Source organism: Arvicanthis niloticus, chromosome 18, assembly GCF_011762505.2.
Source record: "Arvicanthis niloticus isolate mArvNil1 chromosome 18, mArvNil1.pat.X, whole genome shotgun sequence".
Classification (NCBI taxonomy): domain Eukaryota; kingdom Metazoa; phylum Chordata; class Mammalia; order Rodentia; family Muridae; genus Arvicanthis; species Arvicanthis niloticus.
The window spans coordinates 49,896,492-49,904,444 of record NC_047675.1 but is presented as its reverse complement, the minus strand read 5'-3'; the positions used below and the strand labels follow the sequence as shown (position 1 = coordinate 49,904,444).

General features: G+C 45.6%; 1 pseudogene; it reads left to right on the top strand.

The window, feature by feature from the left end:
- Positions 1-7,371: 7,371 nt before the first annotated feature.
- Positions 7,372-7,608, top strand: LOC117722993 (cytochrome c oxidase subunit 6C-2 pseudogene; annotated as a pseudogene).
- Positions 7,609-7,953: the final 345 nt, after the last annotated feature.

Below are 7,953 nucleotides of genomic sequence, written 5' to 3'. Positions count from 1 at the left end.
TTCCATTTTTAGGGCCTTTTATCTATGATATAAGCATTTCCAAGTGACAAGTTAGAAGAAGAAAGTAAGGGACAAAGGCAGAGAATCTGGTGAACAGTTGCAATGAAAATAATTACAATTTTTACTGAAAACGAAAACTCCCAGACATTGGGGCCAGACAGAAACATCCGGCGAGCCCAGCTGGCTGTCAATCAATCAATTATTTTAACAGGTGTTTATTACTGGTCTGTGCTAGGCCTAGAATGTCTGCAAATAACGAAAGGGAAATGAAACTACACACTATAGGCTTCTTGTCTTTGAAATGCTGATGACCAAATTCAGCTCCTCAGAATGCTTTGCTCAACTTAACATTTCTTTGTCTGAGTAGAGGGATGGTGGAGGGGGAACCCACCAACATTGCACCTCTGTTAGCAAAGGAGACCTCTCCCAGAAACTGCTTAACCAGAAAAAAAGAAAGAAAGAAAGAAAGAAAGAAAGAAAGAAAGAAAGAAAGAAAGGGTCCAGGTCGTTTCAAGATGCTAAACAAGATAGGTTTTATGAAGAAGAGGCCCTCAGTCGGACCCTAAAGAGGGCCAGCATGAACAGTATGTCCAGAGGTCGGAGGCAGAGAAGAGAACAGCAACAACTGTGGTTACAGACAAATAAAGAAAGCATTTAGCCTCTGCAGGGTGGTGAGAGTGGAGAGCCCTGGAGAGAGGCTGGACAGGGGCTCCATAAAAATGGGTCGTGCCACAGCTGGTTCCAACCAAAGACCAGGCAATGAGCCCAGAGCCCCTCAGAAGCCTTGGTGAGAGGTTTCATTCAGAGCCATGTAAAAGCAATTGCATGATCAGTTTAATGGGATAACTACCTAGCACATTTGTTTAAAGTGGTATGGAGAGGGACAGTCCCATACCAGACACTCAGAGCGGAAGCTCTGACTTCTCACTTGAGCCTAGGATGAAGCCTGGCACATCTTTACTGTATTGGTATCTTCTATACCTTGGGTCACCTGCTTGGCTCTGTATACAGATGTTAACCCCTCAAGGGATGTCAGTCTAGCCTACCTCATCTCCCTTTAAGGCTGACAAAGTCAAGTCCCAAGTCCCAAACTTGCAGTCACACATTCTAGGAACTGCAGAGTCTCAAGGACAAATAACCCTGCTATGAAGGCAATTATCTACGAGGGTGAGGCTTCACCAGGAGCAGAAGTAATCGTTTCTTGAGAACCATTGTCCCTTCAAGCACTAAGGACTCCCTTAGATCGCAAAGCTTCTCGAGATAAGATGGGTGGGCTCACACCTTGACCAGGACTGGTTAATCATACAGACCTCCTGCCCCTCCTCCATTCTTTCTCAGTTTAAATCTAAAGCTCACGTTAGTATCTCCAAAGACGACAGTGGAGGTCAGCAGACCTTTATCTGTTCTCTCTTCCCCAACACATGTATGTTGTCCATGTTGTCCTGCTGCTCTCTGCCTTCAGTGGTTCTGCTTGTCTCTTCCACTGATGTGAAGGAAAGGTGGGGCAACTGGAGTCTGGACTCTTGCCTAGAGTTTCGATGTTACAATTCCTGAGCATTTCATTCAGTAGCTAAGGGGAAACAGTCAATGCATTACCTCCATTGAGACAACATAACAATAACTGCAAGACCAGTTACTAAGTATCAGTCAAGTTCTAGTCTGTTTTTTTTTTTTTTTTTTTTTTTTTTTTTTTTTTTTTGGATAGTTTTTTTTTTTCTCTCTTTCTCTGAAACCCTGGCAGCTAAATAAACTAGGCCGGGCTTCAATTCTGGGTGAACCTCCTGCTGAGACCTCCCAAGTGCTCAGATTACAGGTGTGGGCTCCTCCACCAGCCCTAAATTTCACTCTACATGACAACAATGTATCAATAGAGAAAGGAGAAGAAAAACTCCGCCTTCCAGCTGTGTACACAGCAGGTGGGTGGGATGGTGGCTAGGTTGGTTGGGAGGCTCAAATGCTTCAAAAAAGACTAAGGACAACCCCCAGATTCATTTACATTGTAGGAGCCAGGTGGTTGGGAACCAGAGGAACACGTCTTTGAGATGCTGCACCATTGTTGTTGCCCAGGGCAAAGATGGAGAATTGGGAGACTGGGATGTCCAGACTGCAGAAGCTGCTGAAGCAGTCCTCGGGCAGAATGGCCTGAGACGGACAGACACCAAGTACTTAAATAGTGACATGCAGTTTATGAGCAGGCGGCTCACTTAGAACAACTGGCGCTGATCTTCTTCCCTGCTTTCTTTAAACATAGTTGATTTTGACATAAATTAGTCTTACTCCTGATAAATTTATAAACTGGCAAACCAACCCTTCTCTAGGGGTTCATCTGCTGCTGCCACAGCTAGAACCTATACAGAAACAGAGATTATGGTGCTACGTAAACCTTAATGATGGACAGGGACAAGGAAGAAGTCAACAGAGAGTTGTTGGCACCATCAAGGGCTGGGGATGACTGAGGGATGTGGCTCCATTGGTCAAGCCCTGGTCGAGCATGCTCTAAGCTCCAGGTTCCATCCCCAGCACTGCATAAGCCAATGATCTCAGCTCCATGAAGATGGAGACGGGAAGATCAATAGTTCAAGTTCATCCTTGGCTACAAAACTAACTAGAGGTCAGTCTAGAGACTGTCTCAAAAACCCTGAAAACATGGGATGGTGAGGTGGCTCAGCGGGCAAAGGCAACCTGAGTCAGTTTGACTTTCAGGACCCACATAGTGAGAGGAAGAACTGACTCTCACAAGTTGTCTTCTGACTGTCACATGCATGCCGTGGCATGTGTATATCGTCCCAGCCACCACCACATGTGTAAATCAATGCCATGGAGATGATGGGGTATATAAAAGCCATGTTGCTACCTGCTTCTCTGTGGGATTTCCCATTGAAGAATGTCTCCTTGCCCTTTGCACCTGCTGTGCTGGCCTGGATTTAAGTCAGAAGCTGGCCTGTTATGTTGAGTGTTGCCCAGCTGGAGCTGAGGGGGACCCTGGCATCTACTCCGGTGGCCCATGCCACAGGCAGGCAGTCCGCCTTCTGTGCTAGGTGTCCTCTGCTTGTGGCATTGCCTACTCTCACCAGGTTTGAAAAAGTAAACCTCTTCTTTCATTTTGATAATAAAGGGAGTTTTATTCTCCTTTCCATGTATTCATTTAAAGTCACGCATCACTTAAAGATAGGTGCTTTAGGGAACACACCGCTAAGCAATTTCCATTTCATGCTGTGTTAGCACCATTAAGCAGGGCTTATATGCACATGAAGCCAGCTCTGGCATCCTCACAGGGACCACCATACCGGGCACATCCCGCTATTGGACCATATTATGGTCTTGGGAATCATGAGGTCAGATAAGGCAGATCTGTAACCCTGAGGAGATGTACCCTGGGTATATCTTGTGACCAATACCAGATTTATAGCACAGCTCTAAACTGGGATTTTGGGATATCCTGGATGCTCTGTTGCTGGAAGGGGAGGGCTACCCTCCTGCTGGGTAAGCATTCTACCAGCGAGGGACACCTCAAATCTTTTCCTTTAGTCTTTTAACAATTTTATTTGTTTGTTTGTTTGTTTTGTGTGAGTGCATGTGCCACATTGTGCATTTGGAGGGCAGATTCTATTCTTTTCTCTCTTCAACTATTGTGGGTCCTGAGGCTATAGCTCGGATCATCAGTCTTAGTGTCAAGGTTCCTCAACCTGCCGAGATGTCTCATGGATTTTTTTTTTTTTTTTTGACAGGGTTTTACTGTGTATCCCTGGGTGGCCTGAATATATGTAGAACAGGTTACTCTTTTAGCTTCTGCCTCAGGCTCCTGAGTGCTGAGATTAAATGTGAGTATCCTATAGCCATCTTCTTTACTTGTGAATGTGATCACGTATGTTCAGGTGTCCATGTGTGTGCAGGTGTACGTGTGTGTGTAGGTGTCCATGTGTGTGCAGGTGTACGTGTGTGTGTGTGTAGATGTACATGTGTGTCTGGTGTCCATGTGTGTGTAGGTACATAGGCACCTGTGTGTGTGTGTGGAGACTACAGTCAACTTCAGATGCTGCTCCTTAGTTATTGTCCACCTTGTTCTTTGAGACAGAGTCTCTCACTTGCCTAGAGCTCTGTGTAGGTGAGGGTAGCTGGCCAGTAAATGCCAGGGACCGTTCTGCCTCTCCAGGGCCAGCATTATAAGCAGAGCCCATCACTCCATGGTGGGTGGGAATGGTGCTCAGGTTGTGCTTTGCATAAGCAAGTGCTTCCGCATCAGAGTCATCAACCCGTCTTCTGTCCTCTACTTTTAGATAGCAACAGAATGAAAGATCCAAGGAAAGCTTCACCAACAAACCTGGGATGCTTGGAGACACAGGACCGCTCACGGGTGACACTGTCTGGCATCTGTCTCACTCGGTGACAGCTCAGAAACATGATGTCAAGAGTGCCTCAGCCCTGAATCATGGTGTCATGGCCAAGTGCATCCTTTCAGACCACACGGCCTTCATTCGAGTCTTGTTTTGGGTTGGTGTCTTCACAAGTCTGTGGCTGGCAGTTTGAGCCTCTGGTCCCCCACCTCTCTACTCAGATCTTTTCAGACTCCTCCAGTGGGCCTGTCATCATCCACGACATTCTTAAGCAGCACATCCTCCCACACCACAGAGAGAATAAATGTCATCAGGAAGTGCTTTTAAAGTGCTTACTGTCAGACCCCCTTGACTGGTGCTATGAGGACATCCATCTGCCCTCCATCCCCCCCCACCCCCCGTGTTTGCAGAGCAGATGCCTGGATGATTTTTGGTTGGCTGGTTGGTTTAGAGACAGAGTCTTATAGAGATCAGGCTGCTTTCAAGCTTCTATATAGCCAAGGGTGATCTTGAACATCTGATACTCCTGCCTCAGTCTACCAAATGCTGGGACTCATTACAGATGATGCCCAACTTTACGTCTTCAAGAGAAGTGTATTTTGCACCATGAGTAATAGAGTCCCTAATTCTCTCTGACCTTCAAGATACTTCTCTCTCTGCCAAGAGACTTTCTCAGTGTGTCGTAGAGCTCACCCCTATGCATGATGAGCCACAGTGGGCAGGGCTCCCCTCTACACAGCTGCAGAACAAGACAAAAGCTTAATAGACAAAGAATAAACAAAGACTTTGTGGGTAGTGGGAAGTAAACAGTAGAGACCACTGCTCAGACTGGACCCAACTTTGCAACTGCCCAGCATGCACCTGGGGCAGCTGGTGGCTATAGTATAGGGTGTTTCAGTTTGAGGTCCTGAGAACCAGAAGAGATAGACCTGGAAAGGCAAGGTGGCTAGATCCTATGAGGTAGAATCTTTTTTGTTTTGTTTCATTTGTTTTTCAAGGCAGGGTTTCTCCATGTAGCCCTGGCTCTCCCGGAATTTACTTCATAGACTAAGCTGGCCTAAAACTCACAGAGATTCTCCTGCCTCTGTTTCTCGAGGGCTGCATTAAAGGTGTGCACCACCATCACCCAGCTTGAGGCAGGACCTTGAAAGAACAGTAGCAACAACTGCAACAAAGAACATCCAGAGAAAGTTCTGGAAGCCTATATAAGAAACCTCTTGGGTTGTTGGATGAACACTCATCTCCATGTGCATAGACTGTGGAGTGTGGGGACAGCTCAACACAACAGTGACACAATCATTCCTGGGTTCACATGTGGGAGGGAACAACTTAAGCCCCTGGTTGCACACAGAACATCAGGTACGGCCCTCAGGAAATGCTATCTGAGTGGTCAAGGTGAATCAGTCTGACAAGGGCTGCTGCACAGAGAGTCAGCAGGAGCTTAGGAGGCAGGAGACTGACTCACAGTAACTTGATTCCCTGTAGACAGGAAGTCTGACACTTGAAAAGGTCATAAAAAAATTCAGCATCTCAAAAATATGAATTCCACAATATCTGCCGTGCAGCCAAACATCACTAGGCAAGTAAAAAGCCAAACATAGAAATCCTATTATCTGGAGAGAAAAAAAAAATCAGCGGAACAGAGTAGAAACAATAGGAAAGAAGACGCTGTTATACACAGTAGTATCCAGTTACTATAAAAATGCAGTCTGCTATACGAGGAAGTAGAAGAAAAAATAAGGATGAAATTATTGAGATGAGGCCCAAATGGAGCTTGGAGAGATGAGAACCCAATATCTGAAATAAAAATACACCAGAGCCAGGTGGCGGCGGTGGCTGTGGCGCTGGAGGCAGTGACAGCAGAACATGCCTTTAATCCCAGCGCTCTAAAGGCAGAGGCAGGGGCCTCTCTGTGAGTTCAATGACCTCGTGGTTTACAGAGCAACTTCCGGGACAGTCAGGGCTGCACAGGGAAATCCTGTCTTGAAAAACATAAAACAAACCACCAACAATAAACACGGTTAGAATACTAAATGAGCGAAAGTGATTGTTGTGTCATAAGAAAGAGGCCAATGGGTCAAGAGGAAGCCATAACTCAGCTTTAAACTTTTCTTTTTTTTTCTTTTTTGGTGAAAGTGGTAAACCCAGAAGGGGAAATAGACATGTTCCCAGCCACACTTAAAGCTTCTGTGAACACAGAATGAACATAGCTAACAGGATAGGTGGACTATAGACGGTTTTAGCAACATCATCCCTTCTGTTCTATAGCAGGCTAGCCAAGAATAGCAACAGTATATATCTTATCTTCTGTCAACCGCAGACTGAGAAAGACACAGATTTAACCAAAAGAAATTAGAATTGAGCCCGGTGCTCCCCCCATGAAATCCCAGGAAGAGAGGAGGCCTAGGCAGGAGGATCCCAAACTCAAGATCTTCTGGGATACAGGGTGAGTTCAAGGCCAGCCTGAACAACTTAGAGTGACACTGTTTCAAGACTAAAAAATAAAAAGAGATCTGGGGCTGTAGTTTAATGGTAGAACACTTGCCTCACCTGTGTGAGGTCCCAAAGTTGATCCCCAGCACCTAGAAAGAAGAAAAGAGATTCACTCTAATCAGAATTTTAGTCCAAGGTTGGCAAGACACATGCTGGACAAGCCCCTTTGTGGGCCAGGGTTTTCACCTTTAAATTAATATTTTTGAAACATCCTTTAGAAAATTTAAAGCATATTAGAAAACTAGAGTCAAAGAGTAAATATCAATAAGGAATTAGAAGATTAAGGGCCCAGTAAGATTTCTCAGCAGGTAAAAGCGCTAGTAGTACAAGCTGGCTGACTTGAATCCAATGTTCGAGCCCACAACAGAAGGGAAAAACTGGTTCACCAAAGTTGCCTCTGCTTGCTACACCATGCTGTGGTATGTGTCCACCCACACAGTCATATTGCAACTGTAATAAATAAAAGAAGTTTAAAAGATACACACAAGACTCTCCATTTCTCCGAGAACCAGGAAGGACGTTGGTGTAGAAGACATTGGTTACTATGACTTCCAGTGCACTGTTGCCGAAACCTCAGATCATGGTCTGCTAGCCAAGCATCTTCGGGTTCATATTGTTGACGTGTTCACTGGGACCCTGGAAGTTGCCACTGCCTATAAGTTTAGCGTGGGCTGAACCAAGAGAGAAGGCATGTGTAAATTTCTACAGGAACCAGGATTCCATGAAAGATTCTGAAGAGGTGAGGAAGGCTGGTGTCTTTCAGAGTGGGAAGTGGTTTTAAAATGCAAAGAATTCTCCGGGATTGAGCTCCATAGAAGTGCATTGCTGACCTGTGTTCCTGAAGTATGAATCATGAATATGGGGGCTAACGAGTAGTTTCTCTTAATACAAAATAACTATATGGGCAGAGGGGAAAAAAAGATACACACAGAAAGAGAAACTGATTTTAGTAGAAGGGGTTTTCCAGTTATAACCTTGGATTTCCGATCTTGTCTCTACTGCCTAAGTGCTGGAACTGTAGATGTGTGTCACCACCTCACCTGGTCTGTGCTGTGCCAGGCTTTCTGCATGCTAGGCAGACCCTCTACCACTTCAGCTGTATCCTCAGTCTCCCACTGTAGCCTCT